Here is a 26,685-nt window from a genome sequence, read left to right as displayed (position 1 = left end):
CCATAATTGTTTGAGTCTTTGCAAATCCAAATGTACAGGCTGCCCTCTGTGTTTGAATGATTCTGTGACCTTTTCCACACACAATTGCTAAAACCAAGAGACTCCTTAATTAATGGGGGCATCTGCAGAGTACAAGGGAATAACAGTGGCCATTGAGGCTGTATACTAAACCATTTAGTAGTTACTGCTGACTGCAAATAAACATGGCCTTTCTCCATAATAATGGCAAAAATATTTCCATACAGATAATACTGCTTTAATGACAAAATAAATAGTTGCCTCCTGAAATGAATGTTTTAATTGTTTAGGAAAGTTCAAAGTAAAATGTCTGTATTGTCATAGTACTGCATTAATTTATTTACTCTTCCATATTTCCTTCTTTTCATCTATCCATCTGTGAAACCATACTGGTTAGAAGTCATTGTGACTTTTCATTTGGTAAATATGCCAACATAGATAGAATTCACCTGGAATATTGAGAAAAAGTGATTGCTTCTATATGCCGTCCTGTGTTAGATGGAATATGTGAGAAAATGTGGCAAGATGAGAGAGATTTTCAGATTAATCAAAATCTTTGGTTACCTAAAAGATTTCCCTCTTAATTCTTATTAAAAGAATGAGCTTCATTCTTATTAAAAATATTAATCAATGTTAAGTTTTTAGTAAGTACGAAATAGGAAGCAGTGACTTTTTTGCTTCAATACCTGTATCTGGCAGTGCTATGCATCGTGATTCAAATATTAATTCTCACCCCACTTATAAAAAAATCAAAAGAATGATCTGTATTTGTGATATTTTTGGAATCACTTCATGCTTTCTTTAAAGAACATTAAATAATGAAATTACATAAAAATGAAATCTTTAAAGTCTTGGAATTTGCACTGTCCTTCAAAAAACACAGTAGAAGTGCATTAAGAGTTTTTTAATTGGGTTTCAGTTAATTGAAATTAGTCTGTTATGGGAATTTAAAATAGATTTGTCAGTTTTAACTATGCATATAGTTCTATTTGCCATTGTTCTAGAGGTACTGTCTTTAAGGAAATACCATTGCCAAAAAACTCATTTCACTATGGGAAAAAAAGTAAGATCAGAAAATAAAATGACATTAAAAGAGAAACTTACTGGGAAGGAAGATGTGTCATTCAATCCAGAAAATAATTTTCTTAATTTGGGAATTGTGAGTCTGCTAGTTGTGTAATATTAACTGAAAGGTATTTTTTTCATACTAAAAAGGTTTAAATGTGTGAACAATTATAGTCTTGCAAAGCTAATGTGAATGAATAGGTCCAAATGGAGGAAAAATGCCTAGCAGGCCAAAAGAATGCACACTTATGAAAATAATTGACACTAAATATTTAAAAGGTTCAGAGAGCAGCTGCTTTTCCTTCCTTAGAGAGACAACATGGTATAGTAGAAAAGCCCTTGTTTGTCAATCAGAAAACATAGGATCTATTCCCAGTCTTACAAGAGTGATATGGTCCTCCTAGGTCACCTATTTGCTCTGAGTCTTGGTTTTATCACATCTATAACAAAACCTTTTTCATGCTAAAGCGGTCGATGACTTCTATAAAATTAAGGGCTCTTCTCAAGTATGCAAAATGGAGTCAAGATTAGCCATTAACTTGAAATACACACACCAGTTGTTAAAAAGATTGCTGCTTGTTTAAGTGCTTTAGTGCATTGGTAATAGGGCATTTATTTACTTTTTATCTAAAAGCAATTGTGTATGCTAACAGCACTAGCCACTTCCCCCTACCCCCCACCATGCACACCAGTATTGGTGTTATACTAAATTGATTCAAGTAGAAGTTCAGTTAGTTAGTAGTCTCTTTTTCCTTTTTGATAAAATGCTTAACTTTGGGATGTTGTTGTACTTCTCCTCTATCTCTTGAAGTTCAGCAGAACTGTATGTTTTTTCCCTCTTGCAAGGTGGTCATTCAAAGTTAAGTATCTCTCTGAAACTTGGAACCAGTCAAGTGCATAACCTGATGACTTCAGACTCCAGTGTTTTGATCTGGCACCCTTCATGAGCATTGAGTTCATATTAAAGCACTTAAAATATATGCTCCATCATCTACATATCACAGCAGTAACACCCTGGGCACAGGACAGTGCCTGGGAGTAAAGAACCACATGGAGTTAATGATCTGAGGGGCAGCTGAAGGACCATTGACTTTTCCTAGTCAGTCCTTCATCCCTGCTGCTCCTGCTGCTGCTAAGTCGCTTCAGTCGTGTCTGACTGTATACAACCCCATAGACGGCAGCCCACCAGGCTCCACTGTCCCTGGGATTCTCCAAGCAAGAAAACTTCATCCCTAAAAATGCCTATTCCTGAGATGCCAATCCTTTGATAATTTTTCTGTCTCACATCAGATTAACAGTAGCCATAAATAATAGCATTTAATATATAATAATGAGATATGGTAATGCAATAAAATGTCAACAATTCTAATACTATATAAAGATGTCTATTCTGATCAAACCAAGATAAGTAGTGGAAGATGAAGTTCATCAATCACAGTGTTTTAGAAGTGACTTTCCTCTTATTGATTTGAAATGAAATATAAGTAAGAATTCATATAGTTTAGGGAAACAGTTCCCTTTCTTTTGCTCCTTATTCCACTGATGAATGATCCATTTTAGAAATAATTTTAAAATACCTCTGATATCTATTTTAAATAGATTTTTAAAAATTGTATATGTTCAGCTTCCTTCTCCCTTTTTAGCACTAGATTCCGTTTTCGAGATATGTACAGCTCTAAAATATGTAACAAATGCAACTCTATGACTTCTTTCCCAGAGGAAGCATTTTTCATTTATTTATTACTGTGATAAGCTATACATTTTTACAATGTGCCAGGCATGGTGCTAGTTGCTGGGGAAACAAAAATCAATGAGGGATTGATTTTTGAGTTTGTGATGGTCCCCAATCACAAACTATTGGTAGAGACGTGAGGACTGACCTATATAGAAAGAGGTAAAATAATCAAGTATTGTATATGTGGATTGCATATGAATTTATTTGCTCATGGCATTCATATTCTTTTTCTAAATTTAAAGAGCTTCACATATCAGAAACCTAATCAAATAGGACAATGAGATATATAATCTCAAATAGCCCCCACTCAAAAAATCTGTAAGAATCACTGGTCCTGGTAGGTAGAATACCCCCAAAGATGTCCATGTTCTAATCCCTGGAACCTGTGAATATGTTGCATCACATGACAAAGGGAATGAAGATTGCAGCTGGGTAAGGTTGTTATTCAGCTGAGCTTATAGAACAGGAGATATCCTAGTTAACTGGTAAACTCAATGTAATAGCAAGGATCCTTAAAAGTGGAACAGGGAGGAGGCAGAAGAGAGAGAACCAGAGAAATGGCAGCATGAGAAGACAGTGGCCATGAGCCAAAGAATGGGGCGAAGCCTCTAGAAACTGAAAAGGATAAGGAAAAGGGTTATCTACAAGAGACTCTAGAAAGGAATGTAGTTGTGCTTACACCTTGATTTTAGCCCATCAAGACCCATTTCAGACTTCTGACTTAGAGAACTGTAAGATGAACCTGTGTTGTTTTATGCCACCAAGTCTGTGGTTGTTTATTACAACGGCAATAGAAAACTAGTGTCGTGAGGTTTTCCCAGTACAGAAAATTTGGGGAGAATTCTCTAGTTGTTAGCAATTGCTGTGGCTAAAAGGATGGTTCATGCTGATCTTGGTACACAAAGATATTTGTCTAGTGATTATTTTTCCTAGATATCCATATCAGGCCCCTCTTTGGTTGAAGTACAATCACTTATGAGATCCCTGAGACACCTGACAATTCTCTGTTGCTCCCACCATGAGTCTCAGGGAGAATGTAGCCCTCTTTCCCTCTCCTTCTATAGAACACTGATGCCTCTTCCTCCCATCCCCTTATCTGTCATCCTCCTGCCTTGAAGTCTAGGATGCAAGACTTTGTGGATAGGTGATGACTAGAAAATTCTTTCATGGGGTACCTACAGCAGTGAGAAAGATATAGGCACTACTGTCGTAATAAATTACCCTAGTAGGGGCTTTATGACAAGCATAAAGTTGGAAATTGAATGTAGTATGGAGTCTAAAGTATAGGAGTCTAAAGCTAGTGGCCTACTGCTCAGGATCAGTCCTCAGACATATTTTGTTTGCAACTTGGGACTCTTCTCCTCTCCCCTTCCTTTTCAAAATGTTTATAGCTTGAGTGCTCTATTCAATTCCATAGTGTCTGCCATCCACTGTTGTCTTATTCCTTGCTTACTTGACTTGTGTGATCTGATCCTGGTCCCTGTGCTGTAGTAGTTAAGAGCAAATACTTTGGAGTTTAAATGGTGAGATGATCCAATTCTGCCATATATTGGCTGTACACCTTGGGTAAGTAGAATAAGCATAATCTTTCTAACTTCAGTTTTCCCTCCTCTAAAATGAAATAATAATTAGACTTAATACCTCATAGACTTGTGAAGTTTAAAATAGCCTGCATGTGACACATAAAGAACTCTACATGGTGGCTGGTATACAAAATTGTACATCCTTTATAAATATTATCACTCCAACTACCACGCTTAGGGCACAAAGCAGGAGGGTTAATCAAGTCCATCTAGCACAAGGATAAGAAGCAGGCATCTGAAAAGTTTTAATGAAGAAAGTAATGCTAGTACTGTTGCTTCCTGACCTGTGTACAGATTTCTCAAGAGGCAGGTCAGATGGTCTGGTATTCCCATCTCTTTCAGAATTTTCCACAGTTTGTTGTGATCCACTCAGTCAAAGGTTTTCTCATAGTCAATAAAGCATAAGTAGATGGTTTTCTGGAACTCTCTTGCTTTTCCCATGATCCAGCGGATGTTGGCAATTTGATCTCTGGTTCCTCTGCCTTTTCTAAAACCAGCTTAACCCGAAGTTCACGGTTCACATATTGATGAAGCCTGGCTTGGAGAATTTTGAGCATTACTTTACTAGCGTGTGAGATGAGTACAATTGTGCGGTAGTTTGAGCATTCTTTGGCATTGCCTTTCTTTGGGATTGGAATGAAAACGGACCTTTTCCAGTCCTGTGGCCACTGCTGAGTTTTCCAAATTTGCTGGCATATTGAGTGCAGCACTTTCACAGCATCATCTTTCAGGATTTGAAATAGCTCCACTGGAATTCCATCACCTCCACTAGCTTTGTTCGTACTGATGCTTGCTAAGGCCCACTTGACTTCACATTCCAGGATGTCTGGCTCTAGGTGAGTGATCACACCATCATGATTATCTGGGTCGTGAAGATCTTTTTTGTACAGTTAGAACTGGACATGGAACAACAGACAGGTTCCAAATAGGAAAAGGAGTACATCAAGGCTGTATATTGTCTCCCTGCTTATTTAAATTATATGCAGAGTACATCATGAGAAATGCTGGACTGGAAGAAACACACGCTGGAATCAAGATTGCTGGGAGAAATATCAATAACCTCAGATATGCAGATGACACCACCCTTATGGCAGAAAGTGAAGAGGAACTCAAAAGCCTCTTGATGAAAGTGAAAGTAGAGAGTGAAAAAGTTGGCTTAAAGCTCAACATTCAGAAAACGAAGATCATGGCATCCGGTCCCATCACTTCATGGGAAATAGATGGGAAAACAGTGGAAACAGTGTCAGAGTTTATTTTTGGGGGCTCCAAAATCACTGCAGATGGTGACTGCAGCCATGAAATTAAAAGACGCTTACTCCTTGGAAGGAAAGTTATGACCAACCTAGATAGCATGTTGAAAAGCAGAGACATTACTTTGTCAACAAAGGTCCGTCTAGTCAAGGCTATGGTTTTTCCAGTGGTCATGTATGGATGTGAGAGTTGGACTGGGAAGAAGGCTGAGCGCCAAAGAATTGATGCTTTTGAACTGTGGTGTTGGAGAAGACTCTTGAGAGTCCCTTGAACTGCAAGGAGATCCAACCAATCCATTCTGAAGGAGATCAGCCCTGGGATTTCTTTGGAAGGAATGATGCTAAAGCTGAAACTCCAGTACTTTGGCCACCTCATTTGAAGAGTTGACTCATTGGAAAAGACTCTGATGCTGGGAGGGATTGGGGGCAGGAGGAGAAGGGGACGACAGAGGATGAGATGGCTGGATGGCATCACTGACTCGATGGACATGAGTCTGAGTGAACTCTGGGAGTTGGTGATGGACAGGGAGGCCTGGCATGCTGCGATTCATGGGGTCACAAAGAGTCGGACACGACTGAGTGACTGAACTGAACTGAACTGAATGCTAGTACTAGAGATAGTCTGTAAATATACACTGGTAAGGTGGGTAGGGATTAGCAATTTGATTTCATCTGATGAACAAATGGTGGGGATGGGCAGACGTTCTATGCAAAAGAAGCAGTGACACAAAAACATGAAATAGCCTGGTCTCTTAGAGGAACAGCAATCATCCTCTTCAGCAAAAGGGTGATGTAGAAGGCAGACATGAGAGAACATGAGGCTGCAGAGGTAGGCTAGGGACAGATGAAGAGGGACTTATCTGGCGTAAGAACATCTCCTTTTTCCAGGAAGCCAGTGGTTTTCTAACTCTACTTATGAACTTTGAAGTTTGTTGTACTACCCACTGAGCTTTTATCTTGTCTGATAGGCAACCCTTAAAACCAGTTTACCTAGGAACATGGCTTAAAAGCTGCTTCTATAGTCATAGAGGAACGAGAGAAGGACTTTAATAACCATATTTGTGATATAGAGGGTTCACCCAGGTGATAGTATGAAGAATGGATTGGAGGGGGAAGAACTTCTGATGGCCAGGAAGTCATTTAGGAAACTGTTAAAATAGGTCAGATGAGAGATGACAAGGGCCAGATGGCTACTACCAGTGGGAACAATGATAAAGGGATAGGTTGAAAACAGTGGTTCTCAAACTTGAGGGTGTGTTGTAGGACTTGGTAAATTGCAAATTGCTAGACCCTACTCTTGAGTTTCTGCTTCAGTTAGTATGAGGTAGGGCCCAATAATTTGCATTTCTAGCAAGTTCTCAGAGGATGCTGATGCCATGGGTCCAGGGACTACAGTTTGAGGATCTTGAGATTTGAGATGTGCTAACTTTGTAGAACTGATAGGCATGAATCACTCAGTAGATATGGGGAGTAAGGGGAAGGTTTCTGACTTGGAAGTCTAAATGGAAGGTAATACCATTCACTGTTACTGAGATCAAGTTTAGGCTGAGTTGAAAATTTTTTTTCATGACCCAAGGGAGGGTCTTTAAGTAGGATTTGTAGTCAGGTCCTGGGCCCATTTTTAGATATCTTGACCCTGTACTTTTGCACTGTTTTTTTCCAACCATACCCCACCCACCCTAATCCCATTTATTTGCCTTGGTGATGGAAGGGAAAGTAGGAGTCTAGGTGAGGGAGGTTGAGTTCCATTTTATACCTACTTGTTTTTGAAGACTATGGAACATCCAAATGAGAGAATCTCAAAAAATGGAAAGCTTTAGGGTTTTTTAGTGTTTTTTTTTTAATTTAAAATAAGTCTATCTCCTTATATCAGTTTGGTCATCATCTTTCTTTGTATAAAATCAAAATAGTCAAGATACAGGTCCAGATGTAGTTACATTGAACTTTCATCTAGTGACTTCCTATATATTTGCAGTCAATCCTATAAGGATTTCTTAGTTTTAAATTTGCTCATAGCTGACAATCATCCTTTTTATAGTATAGATCAGTGAATCCAAAGCACGTTCATTTTTAAATTCCCCTTGAACACTCCTATGACCTACCTTTCTCTAAATTGCCGCTTCACCAAAAAGAAAAATCAAAGTATGGCAGAATGTCCATGCTGTTAAGTAGGGGAGAGTAAGAGAGTATCATGTAGGTTGCTCTTTTTTCTTCTTTTCTTTTTTTTTGTGTGGCCTATTTCAGTAATGGTCAGATTTTTCACCAAAGCTACAAGCTATCTCTGTAAGTTTGAGAGTAGGCAAAGAAAAGGTCTTGCAACAGAATGAAGTACCTACATTCAATGGTGAGATGAGGAATAAAATAGAGCCTATGAGACCTTAGAGAAGCAGATACTAAGCTAGAAGAAATAAACTGACTTGATTTTGTTGCAAGGGGGCAGTTGTACAAGTTGATCTTTTCTGGCATACAATATATCCTTATAAAGACAGACAGACAGAGATATATAGATGTATAGATTCTCAATTCACTTGTTAGCTTAGAGTTCCATGAAACTGTAGACTCACCTTAATATGGAGGCAGAAATACTTGGTTTGTAGATTCAATTCATTTTCTTGCAGCATTTAGTGCCAGTCTTTTAAGGAAAATGGAAGCATTGCGTGGTTGGTACTTATTCCTCTACTCCAGGAAACACACACACACACACAATCACAAAGTTGATAAGAAAGCCTTGGGTTTTCCCTAAGTGTTTACAGATAAGCCATAATCTGAAATGCATCCATTATTTCCCAAAAAAAGGCCAAAACTGGATGTTTAGGAAATGGAATCAGAGTTAATAAAAATTGCTCTTAGGGTTTCTGGAAAATCTCTCTGAACAGATCTTCTTTATGAGTGTTATTTCAGTCCCAGAATATTGTTAACCTGACAGCTGAATGCAACAAAGTACCTTTTGGGTGAGACAAAGTCCAGCACTCCATCTCACCTTAATAAATTTGAAATCACTATTTCTTCAGCCTAACATAGTTCCAAAGTATATGGAGAATCACTGTATATTATTTTTTAAGGTAAAAAAAAATCAGTGGCAAAAATTCTAAAATAAGTACAGAGGGACCGTGTAATCCCTTGCTGTGTGGTGCGCTATCTGAAGTAGTCAGGGTCTTTTCTATAGGATAGACACTGAATTTGTGACCTTCAAGTATTGCCCTACTTTTGCTAGATGCCTGACATATGTCAGATGAAACTATTCAACTTAGATGATTTTAAATGGCTGTTTTCTGAGAATACATCAGCCACCTATTTTCTCCCAGACTCATCTGTATGATGACTGCATGTGAACTTTAATTTTAAAAGATACACTTTCAGTGACATGGCTATCACTGTGTGTAATAGATGACTTATTTGTTCTCTTCCTGTTTGCAAAATTCACACCTGGTTAAATGGGATGGATATAATTCACAGTGTATGATGTAAACCTTCAATGATAATTCATGTAAAGTATACAAGTTTTCAATGCCCTTCTTAATTTTATTTATTTTTATACACTGCTTTGTTCAAAAGCACTCTGATTGATGTTCGACTCTTTTGTATACTGTGTATGAACACAAAATAAAAGATGCATTTACTTGCATGCCCTGGTGTAAGTTCACATCTACATACTGTATGATGTGAATACCACCTAAGAGTACTAATTTGCATAAAGCTTATAGCTTTAATCACAAGAGAGCACATGAAGTTACTACTCATTTTATTGTTGACAGTAGTTTGAGGAGGCGGAGAAAGGAGCAGAAAGAAGACTGGTAATTCTAAGAAAGGCTGATTTTCAGTTAAGCACATTTTTGTAAGTCATTTTGTCATTTGGTAAACACACAATGATTATTCCTTCAGACAGATGAAATATTCATTAGAAGGAGAAGTGAGGAAATGACAGTACTATTAAAGAATAGCAAGGGAGTGGGAGGCCTGTCAAGAATATTCTGACCCCAGGAAAAAGAAATCAGAATTGCCATAGAGAGGGACTACAGAATGCAAACTTTTTCAAAAGTTATTTCCATAAAGTCTGAGGAAATCTTGGCCTCCATTAAGATTTTTGTCCCTGAGAGTCTAAACTGTAAGTACGGTATCTGCTTTGTCTGCAGAATAAAAAAGGAGATCTTCGCTTAATCATTATCCTGGGAGCTGAACATCCTGCTACATTTGAATAAAAATGCCTACTTCATTACTGATGGGAACACAGAGTTCAGCGTACCCAATGATTTACAGTAGAACTTACTGACAGAGCTACCTTATAAATGAATGGGCTGTTTAAAGAATACTAGTTGTTAATGTGTTTAGTATTAGATGAAGTACCTAAGGCCCACAAATTCTAGGAAATCTACCAAATGAGTACTGTCTATAAACAAAGAAATAGTTCTAGCATACCCTTAGGTAAAACGGAAACTGATGACATAGAAAATAGGATTCTGATGCATCAACAAATACCCTCAGTTAATTTCTCTAGCAAAACCTCTTAAAATTATGGGAAACATAGAGCTGTGAAATAATTGAGCTGCAGGAGATCTCAAAAAATCATTTGCTCTAGGCTTCTGCTTTCAAACATGTGAATGACTGTACAAAGGGTAAGGGAGTCCTATTGTCAGTGTTATGAGTATAGAATTCTTTATTTAGCAAATATATATACACCACCTGACCTGCCTCTTGAGAAACCTATATGCAGGTCAGGAAGCAACAGTTAGAACTGGACATGGAACAACAGACTGGTTCCAAATAGGAAAAGGAGTACATCAAGTCTGTATATTGTCACCCTGCTTATTTAACTTATATGCAGAGTACATCATGAGAAACACTGGGCTGGATGAAGCACAAGCTGTTATCAAGATTTCCAGGATAAATATCAATAACCTCAGATATGCAGATGACACCACCCTTATGGCAGAAAGCAAAGAAGAACTAAAGAGCCTCTTGATGAAAGAGAAGAATTAAAAAGTTGGCTTAAAGCTCAACATTCAGAAAACTAAGATCATGGCATCTGGTCCCATCACTTCATGGCAATTAGATGGGGAAATAGTGTCAGACTTTATTTTTTTGGGCTCCAAAATCACTGCAGATGGTGATTACAGCCATGAAATTAAAAGACTCTTACTCCTTGGAAGGAAAGTTATGACCGACCTAGACAGCATATTAAAAAACAGAGACATTACTTTGCCAACAAAGCTCTGTCTAGTCAAGGCTATGGTTTTTCCAGTAGTCATGTATGGATGTGAGTGTTGGACTATAAAGAAAGCTGAGTGCCGAGGAATTGATACTTTTGAACTGTGGCATTGGAAAAGACTCTTGCGAGTCCCTTGAACTGCAAGGAGATCCAACCAGTCCATCCTAAAGGAGATCAGTCCTGAATATTCATTGGAAGGACTGATGTTGAAGCTGAAACTCCAATATTTTGGCCACCTGATGTGAAGAACTGACTCATTGGAAAAGACCCTGATGCTGGGAAAGATTGAAGGCAGGAGGAGAAGGGGACAACAGAGGATGAGATGGTTGGATGGCATCACCGACTCAAAGGACATGTGTTTGAGTAAACTCCGAGAGTTGATGACGGACAGGGTGGCCTGGCCTGCTGCAGTCCATGGGGTCGCAAAGAGTCGGACACGACTGAGTGACTGAATCGATTGATATATATATAGCTTTTGTGGGTCATGCACTGTTCTGAGCACTTTACAAATATTAATTGGGTACCTTTGTCATGGCATTCCTTTCCCCTCCTTCTATTCTTTCTTTTTCCTCAATACATCTTTTTCTGTTTCCCTTTCCCACTACTCATTTCTTAGTTTCACCATAGGCCCTCCTTAGCACTCTTCCAGGTTTGTTGGGGCCATCCAGGGTAATGAAGTTACTGAACACTAGTGCAACCCTCTTTTTTTTCTCATTGATTTTAAGGATGCCATGTAATTTAGGTCAAATTTCTTTTTTCTTTTTTTTTTTTATTCTCTTTTTTTTAGTTTACTTTTTTTTTTAAATTTAATTTTATTTTTAAACTTTACATAATTGTATTAGTTTTGCCAAATATCAAAATGAATCCGCCACAGGTATACATGTGTTCCCCATCCTGAACCCTCCTCCCTCCTCCCTCCCCATACCATCCCTCTGGGTCGTCCCAGTGCACCAGCCCCAAGCATCCAGTATCGTGCATCGAACCTGGACTGGCAACTCATTTCATACATGATATTTTACATGTTTCAATGCCATTCTCCCAAATCTTCCCACCCTCTCCCTCTCCCACAGAGTCCATAAGACTGTTCTATACATCAGTGTCTCTTTTGCTGTCTCGTACACAGGGTTATTGTTACCATCTTTCTAAATTCCATATATATGCGTTAGTATACTGTATTGGTGTTTTTCTTTCTGGCTTACTTCACTCTGTATAATAGGCTCCAGTTTCATCCACCTCATTAGAACTGATTCAAATGTATTCTTTTTAATGGCTGAGTAATACTCCATTGTGTATATGTACCACTGCTTTCTTATCCATTCATCTGCTGATGGACATCTAGGTTGCTTCCATGTCCTGGCTATTATAAACAGTGCTGCGATGAACATTGGGGTACACGTGTCTCTTTCCCTTCTGGTTTCCTCAGTGTGTATGCCCAGCAGTGGGATTGCTGGATCATAAGGCAGTTCTATTTCCAGTTTTTTAAGGAATCTCCACACTGTTCTCCCTAGTGGCTGTACTAGTTTGCATTCCCACCAACAGTGTAAGAGGGTTCCCTTTTCTCCACACCCTCTCCAGCATTTATTACTTGGAGACTTTTGGATCGCAGCCATTCTGACTGGTGTGAAATGGTACTTCATAGTGGTTTTGATTTGCATTTCTCGGATAATGAGTGATGTTGAGCATCTTTTCATGTGTTTGTTAGCCATCTGTATGTCTTCTTTGGAGAAATGTAGATTATTTTATCATTTTGCCTTCTGTGACTTTTCATTTTATCATTGAGATAAATAAAATTGTGCTAGAATAATTTGATATCCGCGTAGCATTGATAGTTACTTCCAGTGTCTTAAGATCATTTCTTTAATAATAATACTTTTGGATAAGACTCGAATTGGAAAGGGGGCTGCACGTAGACTATTCCTTAAATAGTGATTTCCCATCTTAAATTTCCAGTTTGCCAAAACACATAGAAGCTTTTTTTCTCATTCTTGGCATTTAGTAAAAGAGGGTGAATGTACTTTCTTCATTTTATATTTTGTCTTCTCATTCTCAAGTTTGTGTTTTTTACTTTGTTAAGTAAGTGGTATGGCCAGTATACGAATATGGTTTCAGCTACTATTTTGTCTCTAAAAGTGAAAGTCACTCAGTCGTGTCTGACTCTTTGCGACCCCATGGACTGTAGCCCTCCAGGCTCCTCTGTCCATGGAATTCTCCAGGCAAGAATACTGGAGTGGGTTGCCATGCCCTCCTCCAGGGGATCTTCCTGGCTCAGGGATTAAACCTGGGTCTCTCACATTGCAGGCAGATTCTTTACTGTTCTAATCACCAGGGAAGCACCACTTATATCTCTATTTGTTACTAAATCAACTAAGAAAAGAAATCAAGTTTTAAAAAATCTGACTTGTTTTTCTTGTTTGGGTGCTCACATATTGGAACTCCTGAGTTAAGGCATCTGAATCTTGGACTGGACCTTTTCATACGGGAAATGAATTTCAGACACCTGCACAGAGTGCTTTTATTGTGTGTGTGGTAAGTCTCTTTAGTTGTGTCTGACTTTGCAAACCTATGGTCTGTAGCCCTCCAGGTTCCTCTGTCCATGGGATTCTCCAGGCAAGAATACTGGAGTGGGTTGCCATGCCCTTCTCCAGGGGACCTTCCCGACCTAGGGATCAAACCCATGTCTCTTAAGTCTCCTGCATTGGCAGGTGGGTTCTTTACCACTGGTGCTACCTACTAAAGGAGCCCAGTGTTACCCCTCTAAAGGATGATTCTAGTAGGTATATTCTGAAATAAGTCTTTAAAATGTTTTCATTAGCCTGAATAGAAAGAAAGAAAAAAATGAATCAGAATAACTTGGTTTTCTTGTGTCCTCGAATCCTTTGCCTACTCGTTTCACCATTCTAGAACTTGTCTTCTCTTTGCCTGATGTCAATATTGTTCATTTCCTGTGAAGTTTCCTTGAGTAAAGAAAATGGAGATTTTAGTACTTCCGTAGTGGCCCAGTGGTTGGGACTCCATGCTTTCACTGCAGGGGGTAAGGGAATTTGCTGCCTGGTTGGAGAACTAAGATCCCACAAGCTGCATGACATGGCTAAAATGAAAGAAAGAAAATGGATATTTCTTCCTGCATTATTTTCTGTTTCTTATACTCAAACTGTAGATATACCCAAGATCCATTATTATTTTTTTCTCTCTGCCTTTTCTTCCTTGGAGATTTTGTCTACTTTTATGAATCTAACTACCATTTCTTATGTAAATGATTTTTAAATATCTATTTCCTGTACTATGGTCCCATATCTCCAACTTCCTGCCACACATGTATACTTGAGTAGTCTACAGATATCAGAAATGCGTTGTGTTTCTAATGGTGAGGTCATCATCTTTCTGAGGTTGGATCCCCTATTCACCTTCTCACTTTCTGTCAGTAATTTCTTTATTCTTCCAGCTACCCAGGCTTAAAATCTTGAAGTTTTCTTTGCCCCTTTCTTGTATTGATACTTTACTCTCTATATATAATCAACCAGTGTGTCCCATTGGTGCTTCATAATGTCTTTCACTTCCCTCCTTTCTTTTTTGTATCGCTGCCATGAGGTTTACCTCTAGTTTAGACAGTTTAGCATCTTGCTTATTAGTCCCCTACTACAGCTTAGTATGTAGCTCTGTCCATAGCAGGAACTCAGTGTATTTTGGTTTTGTGATTGACTGAGGTGTGAGTTCCCTCCTACCTCTAGCGACAGTGAGCAAGTCACTTTTGGAACCAGATTTTTTGGAGTCCTTCTTTTCCTGCATGTGTGCACTGTTCCTTTTGTAGCCAAGTGTATATATTTTATCAGAGCAAGTATTATATATCTTTTGTGAGCTACTAGGGGGAAAGGGATTTAAATTGATCCTGAATTAATGAGTTCCAATGCTTTAGAAGGACAATCAGTACATTTTATTTAGTGATGGTGAGATAATAATCTTCATGATGGTGGAGACCATATAAACTTTATTCACTGCTGGACCCCAGCATCTAGCATCTAGTAAGTATTTACAAATGTATTTTGGATGACTTAATCAATAAATGACAATGATACTGATAACTATGCTGTCCCCAAATGGGAGAACAAAAATCTCCTGATGTCTTGCCTCATTCATTCTAATATATTAGACTTAGAGGATTGTACCAAACACACTGAGATTTTTCCACATAGTCATATATTTAATGTAATAATTGAATCTTTAAGTAAAATTTATGTCCATTCTAAATTATGCTTCTTATGGGATATCATGGCATGATTTTGCTTGGGTACTACAAATTATATTGATGGAGTGAAATGTGTTTTCATGTCTGTTTGTGAAATGTGGAATGGTATTGAATTGCTTTAAGTGTCATGTTTGAGATGAGTTTAGGCTGCTTTCTTTGAGTTTGACACATTTCAGTCTGTCATCCTGTCCTTAGAGATGCTGGAAATTAAATGGGGATACTTAAATAATTTAATTTATAAACTTGCTTACAGCTATGTGGTTTATCAAGCCAGATGTCGGTAGCCTCAGTTTCTTGTGGCTCAGATGCTGCCAGAACATAAATTAAAATTGTTTCTGTGTGTCAGGGATTAGCATGTAAAAACAGAAGAAACTATCTTTCAGAGGACCAGTCTCAGTATAGTCTCTGGTGGGCAGTGCCATTTTTGTTAACCATTGGCTAATTTTGAAAAAAGAAAAAAATATAATTCACTTATAAAACAAGTTCAATTATACTTCTGGGGAAATCTTGCTCCCTGGGTATAGGATGACGTAACTCATTTCTATAACACAAAGTCTATAATAGAAATGGTATTCTGGTTTTATGCCTCTCCCTCCCCAGAAGTCATTTTCTGTTGTCATCTAATGCAATAGATTTACCCAACTTTTTATGGTTATATTGTCAACATTTCCAGGTCTTCTTTTAGAAATTGGTCTGGACAGTGTTTTAACAGGGTGTTCTTTCCTAGGAAAGATGTATGCATCTGAGTACATCTTCCCCCATACAAATAGAACCTGCTGCTGCTGCTGCTGCTGTCGCTTCAGTTGTGTCTAACTCTGTGCTACCCCATAGATGGCACCCCACCAGGCTCCCCCATCCCTGGGATTCTCCAGGCAAGAACTCTGGAGTGGGTTGCCATTTCCTTCTCCAATGCATGAAAGTGAAAAGTGAAAGTGAAGCTGCTCAGTCGTGCCGACTCTTACCCCATGGACTGCAGCCTTCCAGGCTCCTCCGTCCATGAGATTTTCCAAGCAAGAGTACTGGAGTGGGGAGCCATTGCCTTCTCCGAATAGAAACCTAGTAGTCTCTATATAATTTAAGTGAGGCTGTAGGAGACAACTTGAAGTGATAGGCCCAATGAAGATTCTCTCCCAGCACTGAATACATGCATGCACTGTGGAACCTTGGGTAGGTCAGTTTCTCTATCTGGGTTTATTTCTTATGTAAAATGAGTTTAGGTTGAATCATCTTTTAGTTTCCTTGAATGATCTAGAATTCTTTAAGATGTTTTAAAATCTTCAGTTCAGTTCAGTTCAGTCGCTCAGTCGTGTCCGACTCTTTGCGACCCCATGAATCGCAGCACGCCAGGCCTCCCTGTCCATCACCAACTCCCGGAGTTCACTCAGACTCAAGTCCATCGAGTCAGTGATGCCATCCAGCCATCTCATCCTCTGTCGTCCCCTTCTCCTCCTGCCCCCAATCCCTCCCAGCATCAGAGTCTTTTCCAACAAGTCAACTCTTCACATGAGGTGGCCAAAGTACTGGAGTTTCAGCTTTAGCATCATTCCTTCCAAAGAAATCCTAGGGCTGATCTCCTTCAGAATGGACTGGTTGGATCTCCATCTTAGACAGCCTTTATTTCAATTCTCTCTGTATTATTGAATTCTTCCCATCCTTTCAGGTCCATGAAATATTCTAAGGTGCATGACTCTAGCCTGACTTTCCCATTTTTTGAATTCCTACAATGTTTATATAGTCAACATGCAGAATTTTACATGTTTATATAGTCCTCTATTTTTTTTAACCAATCTTATTTTTATTTATTTTTTTTCTCAGATTTTTTTTAATAGAATGTTTTTTTCTTTTGATGTTAATCATTTTTTATTTTTATTTATTTATTTTTTAAACTTTACATAACTGTATTAGTTTTGCCAAATATCAAAATGAATCCGCCACAGGTATACATGTGTTCCCCATCCCGAACCCCCCTCCCTCCTCCCTCCCCATTCCATCCCTCTGGGTCGTCCCAGTGCACCTAGTCCTCTATTTTATCTAATTCTCTTTTGTGCATTAAAATGCTCTCCCCCACTACAGTGCAAGAGTGTTTAATGTAAGAATATGTCTTATCTTTCTGCTGTTTCCTTCATTAAATTTGTTACATTATGAAGGACATAGAATTATTAATTGATTTGGATGAGATGTGAATCACTTATCATCTGTATTGAAAGAATTTAGAGTGTAAACAAAGATAGCCTCTTTTCATGGGTGGTTGATTCTTTGGTAGCTAAAAAAGAGTATAGAGGTTGCCTCTGAAATGACTACTCTATGCATGCTTGCAGGTTCAATGGTGTCTGACTCCTTGCAACCCCATGGACTGTAGCCTGCCAGACTCCTCTGTCCATGGGATTTCCCAGGCATGAATACTGGAGTGGGTTGCCATATCCTCTCCAGGGGATCTTCCTGACCCAGGGATCTAACCCCCATCTCCTGTGTCTCCTGCATCGTAGGCGTATTCTTTACCACCTGAGCTATCAGGAAAGCCCCAAAACGATTACTCTCGAGCCCTTAAATTGAAGTCACATTCCAACCAAAAAGAGTGTTTCTGGTTCTTTAGATCTGGGGGATTCCATTTATAAGAAACAAACCCTTATTTGGCAGGACAGAGCTATTTTGGTTATTTTTCTTCTCTGAACCTCTAATATAAATTTTTTAATCCTGTCCAGCCAACATAAATTGAGCACATACTACGATCATGTTCTGTGATGAGTTTGGAGTATGATGTGTTTGGTGTGTGTAAAGACTGATGATCCTTTTTGCCCTCACGGGGTTCCTAGTCTGGATGTTGAGGTTATAATCAACATAAAAACAAGCAAACAAACAAACCCCTTCTACAATATCATGTAATATGAACAGTAATAGATGTATATATGAAGTGATTTGGAATCACAGAGAAGGAAGCTTCTGACAGTACCTCATGTTTTATATCTGGAATATACTATAGAAAAGTGACATTTATTTGGAGTTTAGAAAATGAATAGGAACTTGGCTGTTAGAAAAGGTAGGAAAGTGAATCTAAGTTGGATATATTATAATAAGTAAAAGCATAAAGGCATGCAATCTATGGTATGTCTGAGCGACCATCTGGTATGACTAAATTATAGGGTGTTTAGGGAAAACGTTTCAGAAGAATGGACTGAAGTAGTAGGCCCGCTTCCTAGTTTATCACTGATCTTCCAAGTACATTTCATTCCCCAGAGGATATATATCATTGAGCATTTTCTAAAAGTGATGAAGACCATGCGATGGGGGAGATAGTACATAAGAAGTACTTGGTGTGGAAATATATTCCTTTCTGCTATGAATTTTTCAGAGTCAACTTCTTCAACTGTCTATATATTCAGTGCAGTAATATTTTTGTCCTTTTTCCTTGCATGTCTATTAGGAATGATGAGACTGTCTTAATTCATTTTCATGACTAATTAAAATGGAAAACCACCAAGTTTGCATCTGAAATTAAAATCTTACAACTCGTAGCAGTAGGCAACCACACAGACAGCTGACACTATATCACATTCAGGCTTGAATACAAGAAAATTCTTCTGCCAGTTTTGAATGAGGATCTCACTTTCTTGTGTACTTTTTCAAGTCTCAGTGGTGGATGTCTCCTAGTCCCTCAGGCAACCAGAGAATTTAAGTTTACCCTCTTCCTTTGTGTCTACTCCCTGAAAATCATAAAGCCTAGTTTCAGAAAAGAAGCTGATAAACTTAGTCATTTGGAACCCTAAAGTGACTTAAGGCTCTAAGGGATGGTCTCTCAGTGCTGTTTGCATTTTAACAAGGGGATAAAGGCCTTGCTTAAATTAAATAACAGACTTTAGAATTCCCTGGTAGCTGCTACCTCAGCATTAACAAGAAGTCACTGATAACACTTTATGTTCTTTCATCTTGTCCAATAATATTAAGCTACTTGAAGTCTGATATTTCTAGCAACTGAAATGAGAATATATATCTAGATTTTTATAATAAAAACTGTATGAAGGATTTGATTTTTTCATACTATCTTTCACACTTACTGTTTCCCTTTATAGTAATGAATAAACAATATTTTAGCTGAAGAGAAAGAGAGTGAGAACAAAAAAAGAAAAAGACAGAATGAAGAAAGGACTCTGTCAAAGAGTCAAAGTTGACTCTGAAAAATTCATAGCAGAAAAGAATATATTTCCACACTAGAAGGTTTGTCTGGTCCTTGAGTTCTTTCCTCTGAGACCTGTACTTTGGCTTCTCCTATGTGTTGCTGAGTTTAAGAAATTGATCTTTGATTGGCAAGGAGAGTGTTAAGGTTTTGATTAGAAACTTGGCTATTAAGAGAGCTGTATTTTATGTAAGGAAATTAGCACGGGCTTGGGCTGTTTAGCTTTAAGATAAAACTAAATCTATTAAAAATTATCTGAGAGTCAGATAGGAAACAAATACCTCCGTTACTTTAAAAGCAAAGCTGTAGCCTGCCTGAGAAGCAAATTAAGAAAGAGGAAAATAATTCTGATTTATACCAGCCATGTGTGGCCACCATAGCCAGTTTGTTAGTCAGTTCATTGTAATTGGATTTCTGAATTATTTTTTTCATCTTACATTATTGCCATCTTTAAAAGGAATGTGGTCATTTTTCAGCTTCATGCATTGATAAGTAGGTACACAACTCTCACTCTTTCTCATGTGTGTCTAATTTTTGCCACTCTGCTGAAAAATATGTGACAAAACAGAAGTCAGTATATTGCATTTTGCTTCCTCAGTAGAAAGCAGTTTCAGCAGGAAGTACAGTATAATACCTACTGTTCACAAGTAGAAACAATTTATTCTAGCCTGCAAGTATGCCTGTGTTGTGTACTTAGCTGAGCCCTTGACACTGAGACAGAGGGAAAGCAGGTGTGCTTTCTTCCCTCAAAGTGCTTAGCCTCTAGGATGAGAAATATGATCTGTACACACACAGAGTGTATTGGTTTTCTTTGGCCCTCGAGCAAATGATCACAACCTGAGTGGCTGAAAATGACATCAGTTTATTAGCTCACAATTTCTGTAAGTCAGACATCTAAGCATGACTTCCATGATTTCTCTGCTTTGAGTCTCACAAGGCTGCAATCAGGGTGTTGACTGGGCTTGTTCTCATCTGGAGGCTAGACTGGAGAGAAAAATCCACTCCCAACTTCCTTATATTGTTGTCAGATTTCTTCCCAGCTATAAAATTCATGGTGGGTTGGTTCTTCAAAGCTAGCCAGAGAGAGAGAGGAAGAATCTCTGCTACTTATAACCTCTGACTTCAGAGACAGCCTTAACAGTCTTTTAAAGGGCTCTTCTGTTCACGTTAGATCTACCCAGGATAATCTATCTCTTGCTGCTAAGTCACTTCAGTCGTGTCCGACTCTGTGCGATCCCATAGATGGTAGCCCACCAGACTTCCCCGCCCCTGGGATTCTCCAGGCAAGAACACTGGAGTGGGTTGCCATTTCCTTCTCCAGTGCATGAAGGTGAAAAGTGAAAGTGAAGTCACTCAGTCATGCCTGACTCTTAGCGACCCCATGGTCTGCAACCTACCAGGCTCCTTTGTCCATGGATTTTCCAGGCAAGAGTACTGGAGTGGGGTTCCATTGCCTTCTCCGCATTTCCTCTCTAACACCCCTCAACTCTTAAGAACTTGACCACCACAGTGTTCCTTCAATTTTTTTTATCTTACAATTATTTTAATAAAAGCATGTATTATTTATATAATGGGTGGGGATCCCCAAAATGTTTTCAAGGGAGAGAGAAAATCACCTGGATTGCTAAAAGAGAAACTCTATACTCAAGATGTATTCCAGGTTAGAAAACCAATGGAGATTGGCTGACATCCTGAAAGACTCATCTGTTCTTTAATTTTTGGCCAGATAGCTCCAAACTCAGGAAACCTGTAACCTTGCACACAGATGAGAATGACAACAGCAGTAGCTGCTGTTTAGAGGCTGGGCCTTGTGCTTACCTATTTGTATCTGTCATCTCCAGCACTCCTGTATGTTCCAGTTCAGTCCCGTTCAGTCGCTCAGTTGTGTCCGACTCTTTGCGACCCCATGAATCGCAACACGCCAGGCCTCCCTGTCCATCACCAACTCCCGGAGTTCACTCAGACTCATGTCCATCGAGTCAGTGATGCCATCCAGCCATCTCATCCTCTGTCGTCCCCTTCTCCTCCTGCCCCCAATCCCTCCCAGCATCAGAGTCTTTTCTAATGAGTCAACTCTTCGCATGAGGTGGCCAAAGTACTGGAGTTTCAGCTTTAGCATCATTCCTTCCAAAGAAATCCCAGGGTTGATCTCCTTCAGAATGGACTGGTTGGATCTCCTTGCAGTCCAAGGGACTCTCAAGAGTCTTCTCCAATACCACAGTTCAAAAGCATCAATTCTTCAGCACTCAGCCTTCTTCACAGTCCAACTGTCACATCCATACATGACCACTGGAAAAACCATAGCCTTGACTAGACGGGCCTTTGTTGGCAAAGTAATGTCTGCTTTTCAATATGCTGTCTAGGTTGGTCATAACTTTCCTTCCAAGAAGTAAGCGTCTTTTAATTTCATGGCTGCAGTCACCATATGCAGTGATTTTGGAGCCCAAAAAAATAAAGTCTGACACTGTTTCCACTGTTTCCCCATCTATTTCCGATGAAGTGATGGGACCAGATGCCATGATCTTCATTTTTTTTAATGTTGAGCTTTAAGCCAACTTTTTCACTCTCCTCTTTCACTTTCATCAAGAGGCTTTTTAGTTCCTCTTCACTTTGGGGGATCCCAATTATACGTGAAAAATCCCTTTGCCTTTTTCATATCCTGTTGATTAGAAGCAAGCGACAGATTCTGTCCACAAACAAGGGGACAGGATTACATAAGAGCATGACTTATTGGGTGTTATCCTAGGATATGTTTGCCATGTACAGCAAGCACCAAATACAAGCAAAGACAATACATGTACCTTGATCCAGACAAGAAATTTAAGTATGAAGTGTGCATAGGAACTGAGGGAACACAAAAAAACTGGGTAAACCCTGCATGAGAATAGCTCATTTATGTAGCAAAAGTTTATTGTATACTTACCATAAAGACGCTTGGTCCTTGGAAGAAAAGCTATGACCAACCTAGACAGCATATTAAAAAGCAGAGACATTAGTTCGCCATCAAAGATCCATCTAGTCAAAGCTATGGTTTTTCCAGTAGTTGTGTATGATGTGAGAGCTGGACTATAAAGAAAGCTGAGTTCCGAAGAATTGATGCTTTTGAACTGTAGTGTTGGAGAAGACTCTTGAGTGTTCCGTGGACTGCAAGGAGATCCAACCAGTCAATCCTAAAGGAAATCAGTCCTGAATATTCATTGGAAGGACTGATGCTGAAGCTCAAACTTCAATACTTTGGGCACCTGATGCAAAGAACTGACTCACTGGAAAAGACCCTGATGCTGGGAAAGATCAAAGGCAGGAGGAGAAGGGAACGACAGAGGATGAGATGGTTGGATGGCATCACCGACTCAATGGACATGAGTTTGAGCAAGCTTCAGGAGTTGGTGATGGACAGGGAAATCTGGTCCATGGTGTTGGCAAAGAGTCAGACACGACTGAGTGACTGAACTGAACTACCATATACCAGGCCTGGTGTTAAGATTGGAGGCTGAAGTAAATGCTGAAAGGCAAGTGCCTTAGGTTACTCTTGAAGACAAACAATGCTCAATTCCAGAATACTCTAGAACCCTATTAAAGTATATTTGTCTGAAAAAGAGATATTGAATAAATAGATGATAGAAATATGTTTACTTATAGCCATGAATGGGCTTTCCCTAGTGGCTCAGTAGTATAGAATTCTCCTGCAATGCAGGAGACGTGGGTTTGATTCCTGGGTCAGGAAGATTCCCTGGAAAAGGAAATGGCAACCCACTCCAGCATTCTTGCCTAGAAAATCCCATGGACAGAGGAGCCTGGCAGGCTTCAGTCCACAGGGTCATAAAAGAGTTGGACACAACTTAGTGACTACACCACCATCAGTGTAGTTATGAATTCTTTTTATCTTGCTGTGGAGGCACAATACAGACACGCAGAGACACACAGGCATATTAACAAAGCAACATCAGTGCGTTTGCCTGAATATAACAATTTGCAAATATATCCCCAGCCAGAAAATTGTGATTGCTTTATTCTGGCCTCTTTATTTACCTTGTGAGGAAGGTGGGGAATTGCAATGATCAAGGCCAGGGTTTGAAGATCTCACTATTGAGGTTATTCAGGTAAGGCTTGTTCATTTTCAAGCCCTGAAACTAGGAGTTTGGAGGGGTTTTTTTAATGGAATCAAAATATTTACATTCAAGAGTTTATGAAAGTAAAAGTCATTGTTCCTAAAAAGTGCCCTCGGACACACCTAGAGGGACCACTTCCTGCCATTAGATTCTCCATGCTCCACAAGTTTCTTGATCTTTCTACTGAGAGTATAAACAAGCGTGCCGTTTTCACAGTGATTGTAGTGATGTGACTGTCTGCCCCGTTGGGAATGAGACTGAAATCACCAAATCATTTTGTATAGGCTATTGCACAATTGACAGTGATGATAATAAATTTCAGGACACAGAGTCGGACACGACTGAAGCGACTTAGCAGCAGCAGCAGCAGCAGCAGCTGTCTGCTTTTTCAAATCCACTTTGGGATGTTTGCAGTTCATGCAATTTTGCCTCAGATTTTATGTTCTAAATATTATTCAGGCTACTTTAAACCAAATGCTTAGTCGGTTTTGAATTTTGTACCCTTACTATCTGCATTCAGACTCGACATAGTATACTGGAGATACTGCTTAGTCACCTAGAATTGCCGCATCTTGTCAGTGGGAGAGTGTGTTGGGCACTAAATCCTGAGAGGAATGGGCTCTTGTTTCATATAGGTATCTTGGAAGTTAATTGCAGAGGCCCTGTCAGGATTCTATTGCAGTGTTTGTTTTCTGCAGGTGAAACTCAAAGATTAAGGAACAGTGTCATATCTGGCTGAAGCTAACAGCCACAGACCAAACTAGTTATGGGGATTTGATTATGGGGAAATGGAATTTATGACTCCACAGTCATTTAGATACCACCTAATATACAATTTTATCTGTCTTCAATTATTTGTATCTCATTTCACAGACACATTAAAGTTATACCAACCCTTACATCCAACCATTTTTGATACTCTGTTTCTCTAAAAATCTCTTTAATAAGAATAAATGTAAATATTTCTAGTATCAATATTTAATTTTGATAGTGTAAACATAATAAGCCTTTCATTTTTGCACTGTAAGTATAAGGTTAGTAATCTGGGTCCTTTCATTTTAATTGTTGACTTTATTACTAACTAGCTGTGTGTCATTGAATAAGACACATAACCTCTCTAGGCCTTGGTTTTCTAGTTTATATCCCAAGGCTACTGTGATAAAAAATCAAGATAGTGTATGCAAAAATACTCTACAGAAAATGAAGTACAGTGGATAGAATAGCTATTAATAATAATAGCAAATGTTGGTAACTTGGTTAGGGTTACTATTTCAATTTATATGGTAACACATTTGTAAATGGTGTTTATGGGCATCCTTAATGTTGCTTCGTTTGAACTTCAGAGTTATTTTCTGATGTGTTTATGACTTTTTAAAGTTACCAAGTGTTAATGAAATAGGCCAAGTTTCTCAAAAATTCCTAATAATATGTTTTCTTTAAAAAGTAAGATATTTTGTTACTAGATTCTACTCCCTAACAAGTAGGGTACAGAATGAGAAACAGATACAGGTTTGTTCTGCTTGCAATGCTGTTGTGCATCCATATGCATGCTCAAAACATGCTCTATGTCAATATGTGTCACATGTGCAAAACTCAGATGTCATGAGCACCAAGTCATTTGATTCATTCTTTATTAAAAATTGTTTTCTCTCTAATGGCAAGAACTGTGGCTCTTGAAGTACCCAGAATATAACTCAGGCCAACCACAATGGCTTAAAAATGTGACTACTTTGTTAATTATAGTAGTGATAAAATATATGGAGAACAAGGAGAAGACACAATTTTTTCTGCCCAGAAAAGTTCATGTAATTTTCACTACCTGTGTCCTCTGTGGAGACAAGGTTAAGGAGTTAGCATAATGCTCTTCTTGAATTGTGGACCTAGTGCCACTGGTCTCTCAGAAGTTGAACAGAAAAGTAGCTCGGCTTTGTCTTCCAACAGTCATTAAAAACATCCCTGCTTCTTTTCCCTCTACCTGTATCCATGGGAGTCTCAACACATCAAGGAACATTACCTGTCACTGTGATGCCTTTATGATGCAGGTATCTAAATTCTCCTTTTTCCACTTTTTATTTCATGCAGCGTAGTAAAGTAAATTTAGGCTTCCTATGGAGAATATGTCTTATAAATAAAATAATGTCTCAGATCTGCATGCACATTTCTCCATGTTAGTGCCTAATGATTTTGTTTTGAACCATGGGTGTATTGGCTATTAATAGAGCCAGAGAATATGGCAGAAATCCAACTTCCTCCACATTTCTGTTTAATATGCAAAACCAATCCTTCTCCATCCTGTTCTTTCCCGCCTTCTCCTCCTGTGTCTCTTCCAGCCTCATAATGGTGTTAAGAATTGGTATAATTTCATTAACTAGAGGTTATGCAAATTAACATAGAAGGTTTCTTTTGATGGTCCAGATAATGTGAATGAGAATCACTTTCTCACTGTAAACTAATCTGTAATGACAGACACTCAGTGTCATTTGTGTCACTGACAGCTTTTTATGCCAGCTTTAGCAATCCTTGTCCTACTGAATCGAGTTTGTTTTCTAGGCATAAACACAGCCTTGAATACTTGTTTGGTAGAAGTTGAATGGAGGAGGTGGTTGGTATTGGAAGTAAGCCCTAACTCCCTCTCCAGAAACTTATTGCCCATTGCAGGTTGACCCACTCTGTTATGTCTTTAGTGATAGAACATTGCCTACAACTGTGGTATGCTTATACAAATTAACATTGATTCAGTGGAGAATTAAAGGCACACAGGAAAAGAGCTTTTATCTTATTATTTACTAAATGAAGTATAATTTGGAAGGTTGTTATCACACCTTAGGTGCATTTTTATTCCATTGGAAGAAGTTGATGAGGCAAGTTTACAAATGTCCATGGAGTGTCTACTATGTGCTAGGTACTCTGCCAGGTACAAAGCAATAATTTTGACATTTCAAGTGTTAACTTTAAGTTCTTTAAGTTTTAAGTGCAATACATATTAAGAGAAGAGAACCTTAGTGCAGACTGTAGTAGTTACCGATGCTTTTGTAGAGGAGTTGAGACCCTGGAACTTGAGGAAAATCTACCATCTGGAGAGATGAGGAGTGAAAATATTCCATTTGGACAGAATGACATAATCAAAAGCTCAGACTTTATTTTCTAGGCAAGAAAAAATTATTTGAGGATTTTAAGCAGGTATGTGGCATGATAAGTGATAGTATTGGAGGGATTGAAAGTGCCTTGGGAGGATGGGGGTTTATCGTTTAAAAAGCTACCACAGTAAGCTATGTCTGTGCTACTCAGTTGCTTCGTGTCTGACT

At 38.8% G+C, this 26,685-nt stretch overlaps 1 protein-coding gene across 9 annotated transcripts in view; it reads left to right on the top strand.

Moving 5' to 3' along the window:
- The window catches only part of TENM1 (teneurin transmembrane protein 1), a 918,261-nt gene that overhangs the window by 18,983 nt on the left and 872,593 nt on the right, over positions 1-26,685 (top strand). The gene's annotated exons all lie outside the window — the stretch shown is intronic.

Source organism: Bubalus bubalis, chromosome X (assembly GCF_019923935.1).
Source record: "Bubalus bubalis isolate 160015118507 breed Murrah chromosome X, NDDB_SH_1, whole genome shotgun sequence".
NCBI lineage: Eukaryota > Metazoa > Chordata > Mammalia > Artiodactyla > Bovidae > Bubalus > Bubalus bubalis.
This window is presented reverse-complemented; position numbering and strand designations above follow the sequence as displayed.